Consider the following 27780-nt stretch of genomic DNA (forward strand, 5'->3'; position numbering starts at 1 on the left):
CAGGCCATGTGTCCCATCAGGGGCACCTGTGAGAATCTGAACTCTAAACATGGGCTTAGGTAGAAACAGAGACACCAGCAAAGAAACAGAGCACTCTAGATCAGGTGGGAGATATATCTGTGGCTTGGACCATGGTAGTAGCAGCAGATATGTGAGTCATTGACTAAGGCCATATTTTGGAGATTGACAAAAAAATTATTACTAATTTGAAACAAAAAAACATAAGTGAAAGAAAGCAATAAAGAGACATGATACTCTTAAGACCCACCTTTATTAAAAACTGAATAAATGTCAAGAATTGTAATTATTTATCACATATACCATTTGGGAGGAGCTGATACCAGCTTCCTTTCAAGGAAGAGTGTCTTTTGCCTTTCTATAAGAAATTTAAATTTCTATCATAATCCAAAAACCCATGAGTAGGAATCCATCTCAGATGATATAACTTCTGATCTAAAATCCAGAAGCTAATGCTTAGCTTTTAATGGCCAAACCTCAAATTTGTACTAAACAGCACAGACTTTCATTCAATAAATTTCTTAACATTAGAGAAGTAAATTGAATTTAGAAACCTGAGAAATATGGCACATAATATCTACCATTCCCTCTCTCCACATATCTATATTTTTTACCAAGTTAATACTAACACCTAATCTGCCCACCTATGAGACTCAACCCTCTCACTTCTCTAAAGAAAACAAAAAACCACAAACTGATTTCCACCTACAACTTAAGTGAATTACATTGCCGCCTATGAGTGAAATAGGTATTTTGTTATTTTTATACTTTCTAAATTGAAATATAATAAACACATTAAAGTAATGAATAAATACAAGGGCATATATATATAATTACATACAAATGTAATATATAAATAATAATCACATACAACTCTACAAATTTCCTCAAATTGAACAGGCTCATATAATTTCTACTCAGAATAAGAAATAAAACATCAACAGCATCTCCATAAACACCATCATGCCCACCTCCTCTTTTCTAGTCCCCTTTTCAAAGAAAATTACTAACTCTTATTTCCATCATCACAGATTAATTTTGTTGGGTTTTTAATTCTTTGTGCTCTTTTGTATCTGGCTTCTTTTACTCATATCATTGTGACTGCTCATTAATCCATATTTTTTGTTTGTAGGGGTAATTTTTTTCATTTACATTGCTTTATAATATTCTATATACTACACAGTATTTCATAAACCACACTATTTTCTTTAATCCATTCTACCTTTTTGTTGAGCATTTGTAGTTTCCAGGTTTTGACTAATGCAAATAGTGCTGTTGGGTTTATAGCTAAGAACCACAATATAGGTGAATGACTAGGTTTAGTAGAAAATGTCTAACAGTTTTCCAGGGTGAATTTACCATTTTGCAGTCCCAATGCCATGTATGAAATACCTACTCCCCACATCTTTCACAACACTTGGAATTGTCAGTAATTTTCATTTTAGCCCTTCTCAAAGGTGTATACGGAAATCTGTTTGTGATTTCATTTTATATTTCCCTAACTACTAATGAATTTGAATGCAATTCATACATTTACTGGGCATTTGGATAATTTGTCTTGTAAATGCTTGTTCAAGTCCTAACCACTTTGCTACTGGATTATTTGCCTTTTGTTCCTTATTGATTTGGAAGCGTTCTTGATCCTACATACAAAACAGCCCTGTTTTGTAACTAAAGCAGTTATAGACAAACAAAAATCTGTTTATTTGAGTTATTATTTCCATGTGATATTCAAGTAGCAAAAACAACTTTAAAAATGATTTGTATAGATTAACAAGTATGATGATGATGATGGTGGTGGTGGTGGTAGTGATGTTACATATGCCAACAGGGATAACACCTAACATTAAGAAAACGTTCTATACTAATTTATATGTATAGTTCCTTAAATCTTTTTCAATAAACATAAGTATGTATTATCATCTATTTCAAGCAGAGGAAATTTGAGGTCTTAAATAAATCTAATTAAAGAAGTTGCACAACCTCCCTGTCCCTGAATATATGATGAAAACAATATAACCCTAAAGCAGAGGAAGAGAAAATTGTAGGGCTCCTTATCCAGAGGGAAGGTACCAGGGGAGATGATCAAGATGAAGATTAAAGAAGAGCCTTACGGGAAACCCAGGGTTGATTCCCAGCCCATGTACTTTCCAAAAAACAAAGCAAGCAAAACAAACAAAAATTCAACAAATGGTGCTGCAATAACGGGATACTCACATGGAAAAAGAATGAAATGTGGCCCTGTCATACAGCATACAAAAATAAATTCACTACAAAAAGAGCCTGAATGTTTCCTGTCATTTGGGGGATAGGGATATCTGTTTTTTTGCCCCAACCCTCAAAGACCATCACTGGCCTGAGTTATTTATTTAGGTCACATTACACAGCATCAAATTGTTTCTTAGTACACAATATATGTTATATAGTAGACATTCAAAAAATAGTTCCTGAATCAAAAAATGAGGTTTTAATTTTAGTTCTATAAACATGGAGAACTTCTAAATTGCTAATGCAATTCAAGTCTTAATAGGGAAAAAAGAAATAAAACATTGCCTATGTATTCAGTGTCAGATATTGTACCATGCAATGCATAGCTTTGTAACACTTTTTCTATAAGTGAATTACTTGATTTAAGTTTAAATTTGAAAAAGAATTCATTTGCATGGTATTTGACAAAGCAAATGTGACTTCTTTGTTTCTTTTTTTAACAATTCACACCTGGAGACAAAATCCTTTCCAAGTAAGTAAATCATCAGGTACCCACTTCAATCTCAGCTAAAAGAAAAAAAAAAAAAAAAAAGCCATGCTACTAAGCTAAAATTAGTATGATAAAACTTATCCACAGATTTACATGCATAGAAATATACACTCACATACACACACACACACAGGGAGCACACATTCTGAAAGAAATGTATTGCTGCATACAAAATTTGTAAGTATCAGAAGTGAAAGTTCACAGTTTCTTCCCCTTATCCCCATGAATGACCACAGCTTACGTTATTTTCTTAACATCTTTTTCTGAACTCAGAGTGTTCACTCCTCTATTTCCCCACCTTGACAAAATAAATCAACGTGTGACCATTTCTCTCCAGAATTTCAAGCTGAGACCCACTGTTAAGAACTTGTCCTATCCCAATTAAACTTTTCTCAGATGTATGTTCTCTGTGAGGAGAGTAGGCAGCCCTCAATGGTTATAGGTAATTGAAAAATATGGTTTTCCTTCCCCATGCCATCACTACGAGGTGAAATGTTTCAATAAAAGCAAGATGCAGGTCCAGTTTTCAACACATGTAAACATTTTAGCCTACAGACACGCAAAAACATACAACCTGTATATAACTTTAATGTAGAACACATTATCACTTTCAGGATTCTGATAAGCTCCTATGAAATAACTGCTCAGAGACAAATAAGATAAAATTTGAATTGGATTAGGAAACAGAATCCCCTTATTAAGTGGGCAGAATAAGACAGAGAAAGTCCTTTCTCTGAAGTTTCCTATTGACCAGATTTATGTAACCTATTTACAATGGCTAAAGTGCTGGTCTAAACAAGTCTAGCTAGCTCTATATATTGAGTTACACATTACACAATTGAAAAATGATTCCTAATATTCACTTTGTTAACTACAGATACATTGAGCAGACTCAGTGACATGTGTAGCCTTTGACTTAGCTTCCAAAGAATATGGATTCTTAATGAGGATACTTCATGTGCCAACTGCATCACACAGTCTAGCTCCAAATATTTGAACCAACAAGCACAACTAAGCAGAGGGATTGCAGAATGTGATTTCTGTGTAATCCATGAGTGGTGGGTCATGTCAGAGTTGTTTTTGGTCTTGAAAGTAAGCCTCAAACTTCTGGAATGCCCAGAAGTTGTGGATTGGCACATGTACAGCATAGTTGGGTTGTGCATGCCATGGTCCCACTAAAGACTGGTGCTTCCAGGAGCTGTACTGTTAGGTCACTACTCTAGCATCTGCACTAGCCCTGTCATCAATGACCAACTCCACATCTCAGGCCTAAGATATATCCTAGAAGGAAGAGCTCAAATGTCAGCTTGCCTAAAAGTCAGAGCCAGGGCTTTTTCCTTCCCTTTCTTCTGCCAACTTCCAAAGACTATTATTTTACTACCTTTAAATTCAAAGATCCACTCTTTCCTACTATTTGAACAGTGAAGCTTGATTGCAGATAATGGGCTCATTGTTTTTTTTTTAATGCTCAATTATGGATTTTCCTTACTGGCTTATACTCTTTCAGCAATTTTTAATTTTTTAGGCTTAAAACATTACAGGTCATGAAAAATAGTAAAGTCTGAAACATTTTACAGTTCAGAGGAACCTGAGACATGGCGACTACACGACACTGTTATTCTGGATGGGATCTTGGAACATCTAAAGCATTTTAGGGGAAAACTACTGAAACAAGAATAAACTGTTGAGTTTATCTAATAGTAATGTACTAATACTAATTCCTTAATTGCAACAAATATATAGTAATGTAAGATGGTAATAACATAGGAAACTGGATGAGGGCTACATGAGAACTCTCCATACTGTCTTTGTAACTTATCTGTAAGTCTAAGATTACTCAAATATGGTTTTTATTTAAAAGTATACTTCTGTGTGTACAGTGTGTGTACATAGATATATATATAATGAAAATCCTTTCATGACAGTATACTTAAGGATCTCTTTTTTAAATAGTTGTGTAGAATACATGCATCACAATTTATTTCAGCTTATTCAGGTGGTCCTCAATGTTTTCATTATTATAAAGAATTCTATGTAGATATATCTTTAAATGTATTTTAAAGATACATTTTTGATAGATACTGACAAATTGCCCTAAAAATGAAATTCCCTCAGCATATATGGGAGGGATAATGATGCCATTCCCTTTTTACACTAGCTATGACCACTCTTAAATTTTGCTAAAGTGAGAAAAATAGGAATCTCATTATAGCCTGAACCTTCTCATTTCTCTGGTCAGTAGTATTTCGATGATATTTTCATATATACGTATTAGTCATTATGGGTGTGAGGGTAGTTAAGTGGTAGAATTCTGGCGACCCGGTTCAATTCTCGGCCCATGCACTTCCCAAACAAACAAAACAAAGAAACCAACAAAAACAAATAAACAAACAAACAAAAACAAATTCAACAAAAGGTGCTGCAATAATGGGCTACTGACATGGAAAAAGACTGATATGTGACCCTGCTGTTCAGCATACAAAAATAAATATGAATAGTCACTTGTAGCATTTCTTCTATAAATTGCCTATTCATAGCCATTGCTTATTTTTATTAGGGGAAAATTATTTTATTAGTAACTTATAGGAATGCCTATGATGATAGTGATAATGTCTGATTTTTACACATTATAAATATCTCCCAGTGTGATATTTGGTTTTAACCCTTAATGCTATCTTTTCATGTACCAAAGATATCTTTTTAGATGTTTATCTATTGACATATTTATTTATTTACTTATCTATCTATTTGAAATCATGTAATTATACCTATGAACTTTTTAAATTATGCTTTCTGGTTTTATTTTTCACTTAGAAAATCATTCCCTTACCTAGGATGTAGTTCCCTCAATCTTTTTCTAATGCTTTTTGGGTTTTCATTTAATGTTGACATCATCAATATCTTTTGAATTTAGATGTCGTGAGGTAAAGATCTACATTTTTCCCAATATTTATTCAGTTACCTCAGCACCATTGCTGAAGGGAACCTTATTTCCCGACTTTAAATATTTGAACTAATTGTGCACTATTCTCAAATATATTATGTGTATTTTTACAGATAGTTTCTGTATTTGTTTTTTTGTTGTTGTTGTTTATTTATCCCTAAATTGGTAACACATTGATTTAGCCACTTCAGATATAAAGTACAATTTGATATCTCACAGGATAAAGACCTAATCATTCATCTTTACTTTCAAAATTGCCCGGGTTATTTGTTTGTATTTATTGTTTAAAAGGTGCTTTGCAATTATATTGTCAACTCCCAAAATCTTGCTGATAATTTGACCTATTTGCACTCATGGCCTCTGTAGCCCACAAAGCACTTTTGAGCAAATCACTAAAAGGTGACTCATCTGGGTGGACACCGCCCTGCAGCAGGACATACATCACGCCAAGCTGTGTGTATGTGTATTTGTAGTTTTTTGTTTTGATTTGCTCTGCTTCTTTTCTACTGCACTGTTAGAAAAATGTTTTATTGTATGACTATACCACAACTTATTTGTCTACTCTTTACTAATCTATATGTGGCTTATTACGAATAAAACTTCTATGAATATTCTTATCATATCTTTTTTGAGGCCACATCTCATATGCACACATACATAGTAGACTTGTCACACATGGAGCAGGTGCAGATTTAGCTTTAGTTAGCTGAAACATTTTATACCCTCACCAAAAATACTTGACAGTTGCAATTACTCAAAATGCTTCCAGTACTTTGCCTATATTGGTAATATTTATCATTTTACAATCAGTTCCTCAAATTCTACAGAAGTATGCTGAGATTTGATTGGGGTTGTGCTGAATCTATACATTAATTTCAGAAGAGTTGATACAACATTGAATATTATGATCCGTGTACAAGTTATATCTCCCATTTATTTAGATCTTCTTTAACTTCTGTGATCAGTGCTTGGTCATTTTCAGCATACAATTAGGGCATATCTGTCGTCAGATTGGTCCCTAAGTATTTAATGTTTTTTGATGTTATTATAAGTGCTATTGCTGTTTTAAATTTTGATTTCTGATTATTCATTGCTATATAGAGAAATACAATTATTTTGTTAATATTATATCCCATAACTTTGATAAACTCACTTATTAGTTCTAGTAGCTTTTGTGTAGATGGTTCAGATTTTCTGTATAGATGGCCACCATCTCCAAATAATGACAGTTTTACTTTTTCCATCCCAATCTGGATGCCTTTTAAAAGATAGTTTTATTGCTTTATTTTGTTGGGTAGAACCTCCAATACAGTCTGATAGATATGATCACATTCCTGCTCTATTCATTATGGTTCGGAGAAAGATCTCAGTCTTTAACAATTGTGTATAATGTTTGTGGTAGATTTAATTATAACCATTTATAAGGTTGTAGAATTTCCCATCTAAACTCTAGTTTGCTGAGAGAGATTTTATCATGAATAGATGTAGAATTTTGTTCAAATGCCTTTTTTGCATCTATTGAGATGATCTGATGGATTTTCTTTAAAGTCTGCAAATATTATACTTTTTACTTTTGGAATGTTAAATTAACACTGCATCCCTGAGTTAAGCATTCAGTTGGCTATAAACGTGTGGGTTGAATGCTATTTCAATTACTATGTCTTTGTAAAAGCTTTGAGATTAGGAAGTATGAGTCCTCAAGATTCTTTCTTCTGTTTTCAAGACAGCTTTTGCTATTTGGGTGCCTTAACCTTCCATTAAAATTTGATGATGGGCTTTTCCCTTTCTGCAAAGAAGGCTCTTGGAATTTTTTGGGAAGGCTTTTAATCTGTAAGTGACTTTGGATAGAATTGACACCTTAATACTATTTAGTCTTCCAATTCATTAATGTGGACTGTCCTTCCATTTAATTAGGCCTTTGATTTATTTTAAGAATGTCTTATAATTTTCTGTGCACTAGTCTGTTATATCCTTGATTAGATTTCATATCTCACTCTTTTAGTTGCTATTGTAAATGGAAGTTTTTTTCTTGATTTCTCCTTCTGATGTTGATTGCTTGTGTAAAGAAACAGCACTGACTTTGGGGTGTTGATCTTATGTCCCATCACTTTGCTGAATTCATTTATTAGCTCTGGGAACTTTGTTGTGGATTTGCCAGGATTTTCTGTATATAAGATAATGTCATCTGCAAATCAGGAACGTTTTACTTCTTCCTTTCCAATTTGGATGCTGTTATTTATCTTGCCTAATTGTTCTGGCAAGAACTTCTAGGACAATGTTAAATAACTGCATTGACAGTAGGCATTATTTTCTTGTTCCTGATCTTAGAGGGAAAGCTTTCAGTCTTTCAACATTAAGTAGGATGTTAGCTGTAGGTTTTTCATATATACCCTTTATCATGTTGAAGAAATTTACTCTACTTCCAGTTTTCTAAGTGTTTTATATCAAGAAGAAGTGCTGGATTTCATCAAATGCCTTTGACATTTTAGATGATCATCTCAATTGGAGATGATTATGAGCTTTTTTCCTTCATTTTGTTAATGTGATGTTCACATTAATTGATTTTTTTATGTGAAACCATCTTTGCATACCAGAGATAAATCCTTTTGATCATGGTTTATAATTCTTTTAATGTGTTATTGGACTTGGGTTGGTAGTATTTTGTTGAGGATTTTTGCATCTATATTCACTAGGGATATTGGTCTGTACTTTTGCTGTATTGTACTATCTTTATTTAACTTTGGTATGAGGGTGATATTGTCCTCATAGAATCAATTCGGGAGTGCTCCCTTCTCTTCAATTTTCTGGAAGAGTTTGAACAGAATTGATGTTGCCCTCTTAGAATGTTTGGTGAAATCCCCTTGTAAAGTTATGTCATCCTGGGCTTTTCTTTGTTGGGAGGTTTTTGATTACTGATTAAACCTTTTTATTAGAAATTTGCTGGGATTTTCTATTTCTTTTTGAGTGAGAGGAGGGAGTTTGTGTGTTTCTAAGAATCTATCCTTTTCAGCTATATTATTTACTTTATTTGTGTACACTTATTCATGGAATTCTCATATAGTCCTTTCTATTTTCACATGGTCAGCAGAGCATCTCCCTTTTCATTTCTGATTTTCATTATTTATGTTCTCTCTCTTTTTTGTCAGTCTAGCTAAAGTTTTTGTTTTTATTAATATTTTCAAACAAGCAGTTTTCAGTTTCATTGATTCTATTGTTTTATTCTTCTCTATTTCACTTATCTCCTAATATTTGCTGTTTCTTTCCTTCTGTTCTTGGGTTTAGTTCATTATTTTTTAGTTCTAGCTTTGATGTACGGACTCTGATTTAAGATCTTTATTCTTTTGTAAATGAAGCATTTACAGCTATTAATTTATCTCTCAGCATTGTCTTTCTGTGCCTCATAAGTTTTGGTATGTTGTATTTTCATTTTCAGTCACTTCAAGATATGTCCTAACTTTCCTTGTGATTTATTCATTGACCCATACATTATTTAATAGTTCATTGCTTAATTTCCACAAATTTGTGATTATTGCCTTTTCTCCCTTGGTTAGTGGTTTCTATTTTCATCTCATTTTGGTTGGAGAAGATGCATTGTATGATTTGAATATGTTTTAATTCATTGAAACTTGTCTTGTGATACATAATATGTTCTATTGGTCTATCCCAGAGCACATAGAGAAGAATGTGAATTCTCCTGCTGGTGGGTGAGTGTTCTATATATATATATATGTTAGGTCTAGCTTATTTAGAATGACATTCAAGTCTTCTATTTCCTTACTGATTTCCTATCTAGATGTTCTATCTCTTTTATTGAAAGTGGTGTAATGAAATCACCTACTATTGTAGAACCATGTATTACTCTTTTCAGATCTGTCAATGTTTGCTTCATATATTTTGTGCCTCTGCTGTTTTGTGCATATATATGTATAATTGTTATATCTTTCTGTTGAATTGACCACATTTTCAGCATATAGTGATCCTCTTTGTCTCTGGTAACATTCTTTTTACTTAGTATATTTTATCTGATATTAGTCTAGCTACTTCAGCTCTCTTTGATTATTATTTGCATGGTATATATTGTTTCCATCCTTTCATTTTCAACCTACTATGTCTTTGACTTTACGTTGAGTCTCTGTAAACAGTATATAGTTAGATCATGCTTTTTAAATCCATTCTGCAGTTGCTGCCTTTTGACTGGGGATTTTAATCACTAACATTTGAAGTGCCTACTAATAGTACAGGCATTTCTTTTGTCATTTTTAAAGTCTTATACCATTTTCCAAATGTTATTTAATGACTACGTCTGTATTTATTTGGGTTTTTTTTCTTGACCATTTTGAGATCCTTCTCATTTCTTTCTAACTATATTCTTCAATAACATACAGTACACTCTTCCCATGTAATCTGACCCACCACCTATTTTTGACTTGTTACAAACTGTCCAAAAACATCAGTTTATCAAACTTTTAATGCAATTGCATTTTAGTACCCATAAGAAACAAGAAATGGAGTTACATAACAAACAATACAATAATATTGGCATTTATAATTTTCATTATGGTTACCTTTACTGGATATCTATATTTCTTTATGTTGCTTCAAACCACTGTCTAGTTCCCTTTCCTTTCAGTCTGAAAAATTTTAGCATTGTTTGTAGTGCAGGTCTAGTGGGGACAAATTCCCTTGGTTTTTGTTTACTTGGGAATCTCTTAATCTTTACCTTATTTTTGAAAGAAACTATTGCAGGATATAAAATGCTCGGTTAAAAAAAAATCTTGGTTAACAATTTTTTCTTTCAGCATGTTCAATATTTCCTACCATTGCTTTCTTGCCTCCATGGTTTCTGATGGGAAATCAACACTTAATCTTAGTGAGATTCCCTAGTACATAACTCACTGCTTTTCTCTTATAACTTTCAGAATTCTTCTCATTGTTCTTGGCATTGGACAACTTGATTTCTATGCATCTGAGCATGGTCCTCTTCTTATTTTTTCTGTTTGGGGTTCATTGAGATTCTTGTATGTGCATATTCACATCGTTCATTAAATTTGGGAAATTTTCTGCCATTAATTTTTCCAATATACTTCTGGCCCCTTTTTCTCTTTTGTCTCCTTCTGGAACTCCCATAATGTGTATATTGGTATGCTTGCTGGTGTCCCACAGGTTCATAGGCTCAATTCATTATTTTTTATTCTTTTATCTTTCTGCTTCTCAGTTGGCATCATTTCAGTTGTCTTGTCTTCAAGGTCACTGATTCTTTCTTCTGCCACTTGTAATCTGCTATTAAAGCCATCTAGGGAAATTTCATTGCAGTTGTTATGTTCTTCCACTCCAGAATATCTCTGGAGAGATTTCCATATTGTTCATTCATTGTTTCACTCATATCCTTTAGTCATTTCTCCCAGCTTTTCTTTATCTCCCTGAACATATTGATGATCATTATTTTAAGATCTCTGTCCAGTAAGTCCAAAATATTGTTCCTTTCATTGTTGGATTCTGGATTATTTTCTTATTACTTTGAATGGGACATCATTTCCTGTTTCTTTGTCTTGTAATCTTTGGTTGCACACTGTACATTTTAATATTTTAGAGTGTTAACCCTGAAATTTAGTCTTTGGACTGTCCCTTAAGTTTGTATCCAGCTAATGATATGACAGAGATTTTTTGAATGCCAACAGCTAATCAAAATAAGCAATCCAAGCCAAAAAGCTCCTTTCACTCTCTTTGCAAATTAGCTCTGCTTTGGCTGGTGGGCTCCATCATAGTTTAGCCCTCCTATTAAGCAGATCAGCCTGAGGTAAATGGAAAGTACAAAGTTCTCTGTCTTATCTTCATCTGAATGGAACAGGAGCCAGGCAGTCTGCTTCTTGGGTCTGTTTCTTACAAGATATCCCAGAGATTTCCTGTTTATAGTTCACAGGAATTCCAGTGAATGTCTCTTCTACTCCTTTTGGAACTGAACGTTCCCTACTATTGGGTGCTCTTTGGAGTGACTTAATATAGGTAGTCCTTCGCCCCAGGCTGTTTAAACCTAATTGTTTCTCACACTGTCCCATCTGCTGTAGCGGGGTCTTTGCCTTTTTAGTCCTTGTAAATCTTATACCTCTTTTGTAACTCAAGTTTTCCATTTATGCCTACATTTACTTTTATTTTATTTTTTGTGTCCCACCATATTGAGTGACCTCTTGTTTCTATTTGGATGTACTTCTCATATCATTTTCCTTTTGGTTACTGTGGGGTTGAAATTTAGCATCCTAAACTAAATAATAATATTTGATTTGATACCAAATATACTTCAACAGTATTCAACATTTTTCCTATAACAGCCATCTCTCTACCTCTGTCTGTCCTTGTCACCACTTAAATCTTTGAACATTGTAAAAAACCATAAACTTATCATTACCTTTTATGCATTTGTGTTTTATCACGGTAATTTACCAACCTCTTCTTCCCATGCTTCTCTAGATGCTGTACAATGTTCTGCTAGCCTCCAGAGTTTTGAAATAGTTGTTTCAGATGGTTTCTGCCTCTGAAAAGAGTTTTTCTGGTGAAAAGACTGAATCCTGGAAATTCCTACTCTGCAATATTCCCTAATCCACTTAATTTTTAAAAGTATTTTAATTTTTCAATAATGTTTTATACTTGCCCATTTAGTTACCATTCCAGTCCTCTTTATTACTTTGTGTACATTCAGGTTTTCATTGAGTATCTTTTTCTCAAATTAAAGGATTTCCTCTACCATTTCTTATAGTTCAAGTCTTCTGTTAATGATTATTCAGTTTTTCTGTATCTATAAAGTCACTGTTCCATTTTACTTTATGAAAAATCTATTTGAAATCTTGATAAGATTGGTAAATAGGGCTTCCCTCTCCATACCTTAAAGATGTTTTTCTACCATCTTCAAGCTTGTAGTGTTTTCAGAGGAAATCTGCTGTCATCTTTATGTTTTTTTCTCTTACATGTCATTTTACTCTGGATGCTTATAATATAGTTTATACACCACTAATTTTAAAAAAGCTGATGATTAAATGCCTTGGTATAGCTTTCTTCATAGTTCTTGTGCTGAGAGTTTGTTGACCTTCTTGGATCTGAGGGTTATATATATATATATATATATATATATATATATATCATGATTGTTATTAAGAGTGTGGATTGTATGTTTTAGGTGCTTGTTTTATTCCTATAAATATTCTTAAAATTTGTTCTGTAGATGACACTTTTGGGAACAGTGTGCAATGTTTGTTTCTTACTTTGAAGCTTATTTAGGCAGGATCAGAGTAGCATTTACTCTGGGGTTAATTTTCCTCATTACTGAGGCAACACTATCTTAGTATTCTAAACAATTCTTTGTGAGTTGTGAGACTTTCCACTCTGTTGGAAACAATCAATATTCTGTGTGATTGTCAGCCACCATTTATTCTAATCCTTTAGAGTATTTTTGTTCCTGACCACAAGTAGCATCCTCAGGTACACGCTGATCAATATTCTACTGAAAATCTCTGAAATTCTTTATAGATCTCTACAGTTCTCTCTGTAAATCTCACCTATTTGACACTTTGCTCTGTGAACTGTAGTCAACTACCCTGGCTTCCCTGGAAATGTAACAAGATAAGTTCATCTTGGAAAGACACTGCTGTCTGCCTAGGTCCCTATTTCCTGTATCCTGGCTAAGAAATGTTCTCCACTCAGTATATTGGTTCATTCATGGGCTTACCCCATGAGTTTCCCATCTCATGTTGGATGTTGGTTGCTGGGTGAAAACTAATAGAGACTACAAATATAAATTTTTTTCCAGGAAGAGAGAGTAGCTTTACATCTCCTTGGAACTGTAAAATTTGGTGTTTAGCTTTGTTGGAATAGGTCTATTGTAGCTTTTTTACTTTGCTTAGACATAGTACTTCTGGGGTTTCAATGAAAAGCGAAACATTTTTTTTACCAAATCCTTCAATCCTGGTAGAAGATGAGCTGTAAAATCTATCCCCCAAGCTTCCTGCAGTTGCAAGAGTCTCTACTCACTCTTCAGTCTCCAAGTATTGCTTTCTGCTGAGTTCTTTGGCATTTGGGAGTCAGCATACTATTTGAAGGGAATATTATGTAGATTGTGGAACTCTCCTGTGTTAATCCCTCTAACAATTATATCCTCAATTTCCACTTCCCTTACAAATTCCAACTCTGGTCTCTGTTTCCTTGGTGTACTAAGACTACACTGTAGAAAGACTGGTGCTTATTTTGCAGGACCCACCAATACCTTGAAGATCTGAGGGGTGATTCATGAAAAAAAACTTGGTAAATGTTGGACTCAACTAGTGTGTTTCCCTTTTTTCAAGATTATGTCCTTTCTAGTTTCTGCCTCCTTTAGTTGCTCTTCAGTTCTATAAAATCGTGCCTTTTATGTTTCATCCAGTTGTTGGCAAGAGATTTAGTCTGCTACTCTATATAACAGCAACAGTAATTCACTCCTTAATTGGAAAGTTTTTTAAAATGCCAATGCTTGGGCCTCACTCCAAATCAATTATATCAGAATATTTGGGAATGGGGCCCAGGCATATGTATTTTAAAATTCTTTCCAAATGATTCAGATATTATGAAAGACGAGAACCTCACTTCTTGGTTGACTTGTACTGCAGTCTGGACTGGATTTCTTTAATGCAAACCCAAGACACTCTTCTCTAGATATTAAAAACAAAATTTATTGCAAGAGATTTAGTTAATAGCTAAAGAGCTTGTAGACCTGAGAGGAAGAAGAAATTTCCTGTAAGAGTGTCCTTTCTCTTTCTGCATCCTAAGTGCATCAGTAGGAATTAACCTAGAGCCTTGTTCCCTTTATAAAATGAGCTAAACTTGTGTGGTAAGGTTCTGGAGGCAATCACCAATGCTATAAGTGAGAAGGGAAACTTAATTGGTTCTCCATGTTTTTTTGATGCAATTTTATTGAGATATATTCACATACCATACAATCCATCCAAAATGTACAATCAGTGGCTCACAGTATCATCACATAGTTCTGCATTCATCACTACAGTCAATTTTAGAACATTATCATTGCTCAAAAAAAAAGAGAAAACCCAAAACATCTTATAACCTTACCCCCCACCATCACTGACCCCTAGCATTATGTTTCATTTGTTACTGCTAATGAAAGAACATTAATATATTAACTGTTAACTATAATCCACAGTGTGCAATAGGTGTGCTTTTGCAATGTACCACTCTGTTTTTAATGTCTTGATATAGTTTTGTACATTTGTTCTATTTCAGAGAAGAATTTTTTTATACTTGTTCTGTTAATTACAATATACTTGTACTGTTAATTGTCCACCACAAGATTTACTGTATTATACATTCTAATGGACTTTAACCTCTGGTTTTCCTTCTGGTGAAATATATGACTCTAAACTTCCCATATCAATCAGATTAACACGCCATTCAGTACTGTTAATTGTACTCACAATAATGTGCTACTATTACCTCTATCTACTTCCACACATTTAAATTCAACCTAGTTAAAAATTTCACACATCTTAAGCAGCTGCTCCTCTTTCTCTAGCCTCATTCTATCTCCTAGCAACCTATATTTTAGATTCTATGTCTATGAGTTTCAATATTATAATTAGTTCATGTTAATGAGATCACACAATATTTGTCCCTTTGTGTCTGACCTATTTCACTCAACATAATGCCTTCAAGGTCCATCCATGTTGTCACTTACCTCAAGAATTCATTCCTTCTAACTGCTAAATAATATTCTATCATATGTATAATCACATTTTGTTTATCCATTCATTGGTTAATGGACACTTAGGATATTTCATCTTTTGGCAATTGTAAATAATGCTGCTATGACCTTTGGTGGGCAAATGTCTGTTTACATTATAATAAGTATGCAATGAGATCACATTGTGGTTTTGATTTGCATTTCCCTAATAGCTAGTGAAGATGAGCATCTTTTCATGTGCTCTTTAGCCATTTGTATTTCCCCTTTGAAAAAATGTCTATTCATGTCTTTTGCCCATTTTTAAAATTGGGTTATTTCTCTTTTGATTATTGAGTTTTGGGGTTTCTTATATTGTAGATATCAAACCATTGTCAGAGATATGATTTCCATATATTTTCTCCCATTGAGTCAACCGCCTTTTCATACTTTTGACAAAATCCTTTGAAGTGCAGAAGCATTCAATTTTGAGGAGGTCCCATTTATCTATTTTTTTTTTTTTATTGCTTGTGCTTGGATGTAAGGTCTAGGAAACTCCAAACAATCACTAGATATTGAATATGTTTGCCTACATTTTATTCTAAGAGTTATATACTGGTTTTATATACAGGTCATTTTGAGTTAATTTTTATATGGGAAGTGAGATAGGGGCCCTCTTTCAATTTTTGGGCAAGGATATACAGTTCCCCAGCACTATTTATTTAAGAGACAGTTCTGTCCCAATTGAATGGACTTAAGTATCAATTGATCATAGATCTGAGGGTCTATTTCTGAGCTCTTGATGTGATTCCATTGATCAATATGTTTATCTTTATGTCAGTACTATCAATGCTGTTTTGACTACTGCAGCTTTATAATATGTTTTATGTAAGGAAGTGCAGGTTCTCCAATTTTTTTCTTCTTTTTCAAGATGTTTTTGACTATGTGAGGTCCTTTACATTCCAAATAAATTTGATTCTTGGCTTCCCATTTCTGCAAAGTAGGCTGTTGGAATTTTGATTGGTATTGTTTTGGGGGGCCTTTCTAAATATAAGATCATGTTGTCTGCAAATAGTGAATGTTTTACTTCTTCCTTACCAATTTTGATGCCCTTTATTTCTTTATCTTACCCAATTTCTCTGGCTAGAACTTCTAGCACCATGTTAAATAACTGCTGTGACTGTGGGTCTCCTTGTCTTGTTCCTGATTTACAGAGAAAGCTTTCAGTATTTTAACATTAAATACAATATTAACTGTGGGCTTTTCATAGGTACCCGTTAGCATGCTGAGGAAGCTTCCTTCAATTCTTTACTTTCAAAGTATTTTTATCAAGAAAGTATGTGGATTTTGGCAAAGCTTTGTCTGGATCAATTGAGATAATCATCATTTTTTCTATCAATTTGTTAATGTGGGATATCACATTAATCGATTTTCTTGGGTTGAATCACCCTTGCATATGGGATAAAATCCACTTAGTTATGAGTTATAATTCTTTGAAACTGCTGTTGGATGGATTTACAAGTATTTATTGAGTATTCTTGATGGTTTTTTTAAATTATGAAAAATTACAAATACAAAAATGCAATAAATTTCCAAGTATATTTTAACAAGTAGTTATAGAAAATACTTTAAAGTTTGATATGGATTATAGTTCCACAATTTTTAAATTTTGTCTTCTAACTGCTCCAAGACACTGCAGATGAAAAAAAATATCAATATAATGATTCAGGAGTCATACTCATTTGTTAAATTCTGTCTTCTCTGTTATACTCCTCCTTCTCTTTTTTATTTCTTTTTTTGTGTGTGAAAATTAACATATAGACAAAAAAGCAATAAATTTCAAAGTGCATTACCACAATTAGTTGTAGAACAGATTTCAGAGTTTGGTCTGAGTTACAATTGCACAATTTTAGGTTTTTACTTCTAGCTGCTCTAAGACACTGGAGACTAAAAGAAATATCAATATAATGATTCAGCAGTCATACTCTATAAGAGAGGTTAAGCTACCTTCTCTGTATAGCTCCAGCATCAACTTGACCTTTCTCTCACTGTTTATCTTATGCCCATTCTAAATTTTTCATATTGGAAGGGGCTGCTGATAATATGGGATGGGGGATGGAACTAGTTGATGTTCTGGAGAGGCCAGCCCCTTGACTTTCAGGACTTATCTGGTTCAGGGACCCATTTAGAGGTTGTAGATTTCTGGAAAGTTACCCTACTGCATGGAACCTTTGTAGAATCTTATCTGATGTCCTATATATTCCTTAGGATTGGCAGGAAAGATTTTGGTTCGGGATTGGCAAGTTATAATAGGTAGCAATGTCTAACTGAAGCTTGCATAAGAGTCACCTCCAGAGTAGCCTCTTGACTCTATTTGAACTCTCTCAGCCACGTATTTGTTACACTTCTTTTCCCACTTTTGGTCAGGATGGCATTGTTGATCCCATAGTGTCAGGCTCATTGTTGTGAGTCGCCTCTCATACCACGATGGAGACTTGCACCCCTGAATGTCAGTCCCATGTAGGGGGGGAGGGTAATGGTTTCATTTGCAGATTTGGGCTTAGAGATAGAGAGGCCACATCTGAGCAACAAAAGAGGTTCTCCAGAGGTGACTCTTAGGCATAACTGTAGGCAGGCTAAGCTTCTCTGCTACACACATAAGCTTCACAAGAGCAAGCCTCAAGATCAAGGGCTTAGCCTATTGATTTGGGTGTCCCTAATGTTTGGCACACTATCAGGGGTTTCCCTGGTGGTAAAGTTTAATAGTTTCATATTTTTTCTCCCATCCCTCAAGGGACTTTACAAATACTTTTTTTTAACATTGTTTAAATTGCGAAATACAACCTATATACAAAAAGGGTCAATACTTTTTGATTATCTGCTTAATTACTCTGGGATGGATCCAGGCATTACATTAAGCTGTACAGGATTAAAAGCCTTCATTTTTATTTAGGGCTCCCTGTGTTTGGATTATTTAAATGATCTATCCGGACAGGTTGAGTTAGATTATGTGCTACAGAAAACTTAGGTTCTGGAAAAACAAACCTTTCTTCCTTTGGTTTCAAAGAGTAGATGAGGTTCTAAAATACAATTTCTTCCTTACCTTAATCCAGGCCTGATCAGCTTCATTCTTATCTCTAAATACTAGGTTATACATCTATAAAACAGCCTCTCAAAATCCAGAAATAACAATTACCACTCCATACTAAATGTGACTGCTATAAAAGCTTACAATCTAGGCCCTAGTTTTCTAATAAATATTTTCTAAATGGGATATACAATACTTGTTCTTTTGTTTCTGGCTTGTTTTTGCCTCACCAAATGTCTCATAGATGCATTCACATTATTGCATGCCTCACTACTTTGTTCCTTTTTGTAGCAGCACAATGGTTGATCATATGTATACACCATCATTCGCCAATCTACTTCTCAGTCAGTGCATCTTCACCTTTTGGCAGTCTTTTTAGGCACAAAAGCATTTGATTTTGAGAAGTATGCATTTATCTATTTCTTTTTTCTTTCATTGCTTGTGCTTTGGGTGTAAAGTTTAGGAAGCTGCCTCCTATTACTAGGTCTTGAAGATGTTTCCCTAAATTTTCTTCTAGGAGCTTTATGGCACTGGCTCTTATATTTAGGTGTTCATCCAGTTTGAGCTAATTTTTGTATAAGGTGTAAGATATGGATCCTCTTTCATTCTTCTGGCTTATTGATATCCAGGTCTCCCATGTTTATTTATTGAAAAGAATATTTTGTCCCAGTTCATTGGATTTGGGGGCCTTGTAAAAAGCTTGCAGTAGATATGGTGGTCTATTTCTGTGCTCTTGATTCGATTCCAGTAGTCAATACTTCCATCTTTATGCCAGTACCATACTGTTTTGACCACTGTGGCTTTATAATAAGGTTTAAAATCAGGAAGTGTTAATCCACCCACTTTGTTCTCCTTTTTTTAGGATGCTTTTAGCTATTTGGGGTCTCTTTCCCTTCCAGATGAATTTGGTAACTAGCTTTTCCAAGTCTTCAGACTAGGTTGTTAGAATTTTGATAGGTACTGTGTTGAATCTGTAGATCAATGTGGGTAGAATTAACATCTTAATTACATTTACCCTTCCTATCCATGTGCATGGAATGTCTTTCCACCTATTTAGATCTTTGATTTCTTTTAGCAGTGGTATGTAGTTCTTTGTGTACAAGCCCTTTACATCCCTAGTTAAGTTCATTCCTAGACACTTGATTCTTTTAGTTGCAATTTGTAATGGAATTTTTTTCCTTAATTGACTGCTCAGGTCATTGTGCATAGAAACATTACTGATTTTTGCACATTAATTTTATAACCTGCCACCTTGCTGAATTTGTTTATTAGTTCAAGTAACTTTGTTGTAGATTTCTCAGGATTTTCCAAGTATAGTATCATGTCATCTGCAAATAATGAAAGTTTTACTTCTTCCTTTCCAATTTGGATGCTTTTTATTTCTTTTTTCTGTTTGATTGCTCTAGCTAGAACTTCTAGTATAATGTTGAATAATAGTGGTGACGGAGGGCATCCTTGTCTCATTTCTGACCTTAGGGAGGAAGCTTTCAACCTCTCACCATTGAGTATAATGCAGGCTATGGGTTTTTCATATATGCCTTTTAGCATATTGAGGAGGTTACCTTTGATTCCTACCTTTTGAATTGTTTTTATTAGAAAAGGATGTTGAAGTTTGTCGAATGATTTTTCAGCATCAATCGAGATGATCATGCAATTTTTTCCCTTTTGATTTGTTAATGTGCAGTATTACATTAATTGATTTTCCTGTGTGGAACCACCCTTGCATTCCTAGTATAAACCCCACTTGGTCATGGTGTATAATTCTTTTAATGTGTTGTTGGATTCACTTTGCTAGTATTTTGTTGAGAATTTTTGCATCTGTGTTCATTAGGGAGATTGAACTGTAGTTTTCCTTTCTTGTCTCAGCTTTACCTGGTTTTGGTATTAAAGTGATGCTGGTTTCATAAAATGAGTTAGTGTTCCTTTTTCCTCAATTTTTCTGGAAAAGTATGAACAGGATCGGTGCCAGTTCTCTTTGAAATGTTTGATAAATTTCCCCAGTGAAGCCTGTATTTTTCTTTGTAGGAAACTTTTGATGACTTAATCTTTTTTACTTGTGATTGGTTTGTTGAGATCTTCTATTTCTTCCTGAGTCAGTGTAGCTTGCTTATGTGTTTCCAGGAATTTGTCCATTTCATCTAAGTTGCCTGGTTTTTTAGCAGATAGTTGTTCATAGTATCCTCTTATGATTTCTTTCATTTTTAAGGGTCTGTGGTAATGATCCCCCTCTCATTTCTGATTTTATTTGCATCCTCTCTCTGTTTTTTTGTTTTTTGGTTTTTTTTTTTCTTTTTTTTTTTCTTTTTGTCAGCCTTGTTAGTAGCCCATTGATTTTATTGATTTTCTCAAAGAACCATCTTTTGGTTTTACTGAATCTTCCTATTGTTTTGTTCTCCCATTCATTTAACTCTGCTTTAATCTTTGTTGTTTCTCTTTTTCTATTTGCTTTGGGGTTCGTTTGCTGTTCTTTCTCAAGTTCCTGCAAATTGAGGACTTAAAATCAGTTAAGTCCTCGATTTTCACTCTTTCTTGTTTTTTTGGGGGGTGGGTGGGGGGTGGTGCATGGTCCAGGAAGAAAACTCTCTTTCTTCTTTTTTAATGTAGGCACTTATGCAATAAATTTCCCTCTCAGTACAGCATTTGCTGCATCCTATAAGTTCTCATATTGTGTATTCTTGTTTTCATTTGTCTCCATATAGATATTGATTTCTCTAGCAATTTCTTCTTTGACCCACTGGCTATTTAAGAATGTGTTAATTTCCATATTATTGTGAAAGTTGTTCTTTGGTGGTTATTGATTTTCAGCTTTGTTCCATTGTGATAAGAAAGTGCTTGGAACAATTTCAATGGTTTTAAATTTATAAAGACCTTTTTTGTGCCCCAGCATATGATCTATCCTGGAGAATGCTCCATGAGCACTAGAGAAGGATGCATATCCTGGTGTTTTGGGGTTTAATGACCTATATATGTCTGTTAGATCTAATTCATTTATCAAATTGTTTAAATTCTCTATGACCTTATTGATCTTCTGTCTGGTTGTTCTATCTACAGAGAAGAGTGGTATATTGAAGTCTCCTACTATTATGGTTCAAACATCTGTTGCTCCCTTCAGTTTTGCCAATGTCTACCTCATGTACTTTGGAGCTCCTTGTTTGGGAGCATAGACATTTATGATTGTCATTTCTTCTTGGTTATCTGTCCGTTTTACTAAAATTTAGTGTCCTTCTTTATCTCTTATGATATCTTTACATTTAAAGTCTATTTTGTCTGATAGTTGTGTAGCTACTCTTGCTTTCTTTTGTTCTTCTGTTCTCTATTTCATTTATTTCTGCTCTAATCTTTGTTATTTTCTTACCTTCTTCTTGCTTTGGGAATAGTTTTGTGTTCTTTCTGTAGTTTCTCCAGGTGTTCATTTAGGTCTTTGACTTTAGCTCTTTCTTTCTTTTTTATTGTAGGCATTTATGGCTCAAAATTTCCCTCTCAACACTGTCTTCACCGCACCCCTGTTCTCGTTTGCTAGTTGCCAGAAAGCAACATACCAGAAATGAAATGGCTTTTAAAAGTGGAATTTAATAAGTTGCTAGTTTACAGTTTTAAGGCCAAGAAATTGTCCCAATTAAACAAGTCTGTAGAAATGTCCAATCTAAGGCATCCAGGAAAAGATACCTTGGTTCAAGAAGGCTGATGAAGTTCAGGTGGAAGGGCACATGGCAAACACAGTCAGAGTTTCTCTCTCATCTGGAAGGGCACATGGCAAACACGTGTCATCTGCTAGCTTCTTCTCCTGGCTTCCTGTTTCATGAAGCTCCCCAGGAGGCATTTTCCTTCTTCATCTCCAAAGGTCGCGGGCAGATGGACTCTGTTTCACATGGCTATGTCATTCTACTCTGCTCTCTCTTAGATCCCTCATTCTCCAAAATGTTTCCTCTTTTATAGGACTTCAGAAACTAATCAAGACCCACCTAAATGGGTGGAGGCAGGCCTCTACCTAATCCAGCCTAACAACCACTCTTGATTAAGTCACATCTCTAGGGAGATAATCTCATTATAGTTTCAAACATACAATACTGAATAGGGGTTAGGAGAAATGGCTGCTTTTACAAAATGGGATTAGGATTAAAACATGGCTTTTCTAGAGTACATACATCATTTCAAACCAGCACAACCCCCTAAGCTTTGATATGTCATGTTTTTCTTTTCATTCATAATAATTTATTTACTGATTTATCTTGAAATTTCTTTGACCCACTGATTGTTTAAGAGCATGTTGTTTAACCACCATATATTTGTGAAATTTTCATTTGTCCTGCTGTTATTGCTTTCTAAAATCTTTCCATTATGATCAGATAAAATGCTTTGTATAATTTTAGTCATTTAAATTTATTAAGATCTATTTAGTGCCTCAGCATGTAGGATATCCTGCAGTATGTTCCATGAGCGCTGGAAAAGAATGTAAATCCTTAGTTTTGGGATGTAATGTTCTATATATGTCTGTTAGATCTAGTTTATTTGTCATATTGTTTAGGTTCTCTACTTTCTTGTTGATCCTCTTTTTAGCCTTTTTATCTATTGAAGAGAGGCATGTGTTAAAGTCCTCCATTATTATTGTAGAGAAAACAGCCTACTCCCTTCAGTTTTTCTAGCATTTGCCTCATGTACTTTTCTAGCACCTTGATTAGGTATAAACATATTTAATTGTTATCTCTTCTTGGGTAATTGTCCCTTTTGTTAGTATATTATGCCCTTTGTCTCTTACAACATTTTTGCTTTTTAAGTCTATTTTGTGAGATATTAGTATAGCTAACTATATAGCCAGCTTTCTTTTTTGGTTATCGGATAGGCAGGACTTTTTTATCCATCCTTTCACTTTCAACCTATTTGTATCCTTGGGTGTAAAAGGACTCTTATAGACAACATATTGTTGGATCATATTTTTTACCCATTTTGCCAATCTGCATCTTTTGATTGGGGAGTTTAATCCATTAACATTCAGTGTTACTATTGGAAAAGCAGTTCTTACTTTGACCATTTTATCCTTTGGCTTTTATTTTTCAGATTTTTTTCTCTCTTTTTACCCTTTTACTGAAAATTTTCACTTCTATACTTTCCTCCAAGACTTTCTCTTCTGTCTTTCATTCCACTCACAAAACTCTCTTTAGTATTTCTTGTTGGGAAGTTCATTTGTTAACAAATTCTCTCAGCTTATGTTTATCTGTGACTATTTTAAACTCCCCCTCATTTTTGAAGGACATCTTTGCTGGATAAAAAATTCTTGGCTGGCAATTCTTCTCTTGCAGTTCCTTAAATATATCATCTCACCTCCAAGATATCAAAAGAGAAGTCAGCACTTGACCTTACATAGCCACCCCTGTAGGTGGTGAATCAGTTTTCTCTTGCTGCTTTCAGCATTCTCTCCTTCTTTTGGCATTTGACAGTCTGATTAATATGTGTCTTGGAGTGGTTCTATTTATATTGTGTTTGGAGTATATTGTGCTTATTGGATTTGCATATTTATGTCTTTTAAAAGTGTTGGGAAAATTTCAGTCATTATTTCCTCAAATATTCTTCCTCGTACTTTTCTTCTCCTTCTGGAGCATCTATGATGCATATATTTGCAGGCTTCATTTTGTCAACCATTTCCCTCAGACCCTGCTCATGTTTTTCCTTTTTTTTCTCCATTTGCTCTTTCATCTATTCAAATTTGTTTGCTTTATCTTCTAGCTCACTGATTCTTTAGTCTATCTCTTCAAATCTGCTGTTGTGTGTCTCTAGTATATTTTTAATTTAATCTATACTATATTTCATTTCCATAAGATCTGTTATTTTTCTATGTATCCTTTCAAATTCTTTTTTATGCTCTCCTAGTGTCTTCTTAATATGCCTTACCTCTTTAGCCATCTCCTTGAATTGGTTTAGAAGATTTCCTTGCACATCCTTTGTTAGTTCTTCCAAATCTCTAACTTTTTAATTTGATTCCTTGCTTTGGCCATATCTTCTTGTTTCTTAGTACGTCTTGTAATTTTTTGCTATTATTTGGGCATCTCATTATTTTGAAATTCAATTTCTCTCTCTTGTCTCTTTTTGATTGGGTTCATGTTAAAGGTCTTCTTTGGTACTTGGTTCACTGGTATTTCTCATGCAGGGGTGCAGACCAGTTCCAAGTTGCCTGGGGAGAGGGTCAGGAAAGCTGTTTTGCAAGACTGTACTTTCCCAGCTTTCCCACAGATGCTACACTTTAGCAACCTGTTCCCCATGGCCCTACAAAGGTAAGCTATTTTTTAGCACTCTGTCCTATTTCTGAGATAGGTAGAAACAATGGCACTGAAGTGCTGCAGGCACCTGTCCAGAAAGAACCAAGGCTGTGGGACACCATGGTAGGATTTTGCCAATTAACAGTTGGATCAAATCTTCTCTACATCCCACTCTGTTCCCAAAGGGTAGAGATTCTCTGACACTCCCAGTCCATACCACCCAGCCATACATGAAGTATGGCCTTGAAGGTGGGGGGTGTGCACTGGGAGTCATGGCAGAATGAGTCACTGAAGTTTTTCTGTGTATGGAAACAATGGCACCATCGGTGACCCCAGGATCCTGCCTGGAAAGGACAGGGCTGTGGAACACAGATGGGCAACTTTGCCAACTAATAATTGAATCAGAACTGTGCCATGTCATGCTCTGTTCCCTGTCTCTCCTAGTCTGCAGCATTCAGTTAAGTGAAAACCAAGCCAGCACAAAGCTGCTGGCCTCAGTAGATGATGGGTCCTGGGAGCTGTGACTGAGTTCAGTCACTCATGGCAGTTTTTCCCTTGAAGTTTCTCTATTCTTCATCCAGTTCTTCCTTGTTTGTTGTAATGGTCCTTCTTTGGTCTACCAAGCCCAGAACCACTGTTTTGAACAGCTTCTCCCTGTTCTTTAGGAGTTTTTTTGGAATAATGAGTTCTGTGTCTCCTTATTCCTTTATCTTCCCAGAAAACTCGAGTCCTTTTTCAGTGGTTAGCTTACTATATATTGCCAACTAGTCCTCAGAGTGGTCACAGAAGATAATTCTGTGAAATATATTAGAACTACAGATCCACCAACATTATGCATGTAGACTGGTGGAACCAGACTCTTGATGAAAGAATCCCAGAAGAGTACATTTTAAACTATTTCCCAGATGATTTTCTACATATCTTTTAGTCAATCCTCAGACTTTCACTTCTACTTTTAGCATGTTTTGCTGTTGATATCAGGGATATTTCAGAGCTTTGATTGGAAAATACAATTGGGGGAATTTTTCTCTTTTAATTGTATGTGGTTTCAGTTTTCTCTGAAATGTGGAGGTTGGAATTCTAAAACAATCCCTTCAGCTTTATTACCTGCAGTAATTCTTAATTGGATCCTAGTGGCTTTACATCACTATTATGGCTTTATTCTCCTTATATTTATCCTTTAATTTCAGTGAGCCTTGGAATAGAAAAAAAAAACTGTCATCATGCATTGGTGTGGCATGTACTTTGGGATTGGAGCCTAGTCAGCTTAAAAAACGAAAATTTTGAATTCTCTCCATACTTCTTCTACCTGCTGTCTTCTCCCCCTCCTGTCGTGGACCGCCCATTTCCGTAGCCCACCACAAAACCACACCCTTCCTGTTATGTTCTACACTTCCCTATTCCTAACTTCTGCCCTAAGCCTAGCAACTGCTTCTTAGCTTGTGTGATTGGCTACCCTCCCCTGACGTACATGCCCCGACTCCACCCCTCCTCCAAACTGTATATAACCCGAAGCTCGCCGAGCTTCGGGGTCCCTTAGCTCTTGAGCCCCCGAGCACCTAAGCTCTTACCATGTAACAATAAAAAGCTTTGTGCCAACATTTGGTCTTCGGCTCAAGTCTTTGGGTCCCTCGGCAGCTTGCTGCTGAGTTCCGGCGCGCCTTAGACCCCATCTTCAGAGCTCTGAATTAACCCTTAGCGGTTGGAGAGTTGCCCCCAAGCGATCGCCTCTCCAGAAGACGACTGCACACTGGTATTTTTAATCTACAAAATTAATTATTTTGATTTATACTAGTTGTAAAACTTAAATAACCATTAAGTTTGTAGTATTTCTTATCCCCTTCCTCAACTCTTACAAATAAACAATAGGGGTCAAAATGGTTAAAACACGCAAACAGCCATGTAAAACCTTCAAATTTTATTTTTATTTTTGTCATAGTACATTTGGCTATTTTTGCCAGTTTCCTTCTCCCAGAAAAGCTTACTACGAATAGCTGCCTCTTTCCCTACTATGAAATTTCCCATAGATTAGCTTATGTGTATAAGATGAGAAGTCATATTTAAAACATATGGTTTTCCTCTGGAAGAAAAGCAAAAAGCTAAACCTTCACTATTAAGGCAGTAGAAGACAAAATGCAGAATCCTAAAAGGTTGTAATTCAATTTGTTTTTATTTTGAAAGAAGTTACATAGGGTCAGGAACTTTGAATGCTACCCAAAAGACCAGTCCTAGCTAGGACTCTGGGAAGGAAAGGGAAAATTATAAACATGGGAAGAGGATGAGGATTAAAGGGATAATAAGGAAGGCAGATCCCTTTACATTTTTGCTTCTCCCCGATTCTAGTCTGAGTTATTGATGACTCATTGATTATTAACTCTACGATTATTCGCCTTTATACGAATGAAAAAAGTATGATATTTTAGAAATATATCATTTCATTTCTGTGAGAGGGCAGCATGCTAAGATGCTATCATTCATACTGATGCCTCTTAATGACTTCCATTTTTCTGTCCTCCATATAATTGGATAGAAAACTTTTGTCCTCATTTTTTCTCAACCACTATGGTGAGCCATGATTCATCCAATCTATCTCAAATTTATAATAAAGTCTAGAAATTTATGAAACAATCGGATTCTGAGAGAAGGAACTGAAAAAGGCCAGGGAAAAACAAAATAAATGAAAAAAGAGAAAAACCTATGAGGAAAATATAAAATAGAATCCAAGATTATTTAGAATAGCATGACGTTCTATAAAGGTTTTATAACTCTTTCCAAGACTGCAACCATCTGTTTTCCATCTTCATTGAAAATTAAATGGATAAAAAATGTATTTAAATTAGCTCATTTGGACTTCTCTTAAACAAGGTTATAATCTCTGCTCATAGATAGCAAATAAGTGGCATTAAGAGCTATCCAGCACATCTCCTGATGTTACCAAAATTGTTTGCTGGATATTCCTGCTGGAGCTCCTTAGTCAAAGGACATGCCAGGTACCCAAAATGATTGCCTTAGAAATGGTCACCAAAT

At 34.8% G+C, this 27780-nt stretch overlaps 2 long non-coding RNA genes across 9 annotated transcripts in view; one reads left to right on the forward strand and one right to left on the reverse strand.

Annotated features, from left to right (window-relative positions):
- Positions 1-27780, forward strand: part of LOC143677607 (uncharacterized) — a 359256-nt gene that overhangs the window by 274656 nt on the left and 56820 nt on the right. The window contains exons 9-10 of one of the 4 annotated variants that reach the window (XR_013172743.1): positions 24645-24768; positions 25944-26506. The exons of the other annotated variants lie outside the window; for them this stretch is intronic. This is a non-coding gene — a long non-coding RNA (uncharacterized LOC143677607). Of the gene's footprint in view, positions 1-24644; positions 24769-25943; positions 26507-27780 lie in introns of those variants that run through there. 4 annotated transcript variants of the gene reach the window in all.
- LOC143677608 (uncharacterized) overlaps positions 1-27780 on the reverse strand; it is a 236072-nt gene that overhangs the window by 170886 nt on the left and 37406 nt on the right. The gene's annotated exons all lie outside the window — the stretch shown is intronic.

The sequence above is a fragment of the Tamandua tetradactyla genome, chromosome 3, assembly GCF_023851605.1.
Source record: "Tamandua tetradactyla isolate mTamTet1 chromosome 3, mTamTet1.pri, whole genome shotgun sequence".
Lineage (NCBI taxonomy): Eukaryota > Metazoa > Chordata > Mammalia > Pilosa > Myrmecophagidae > Tamandua > Tamandua tetradactyla.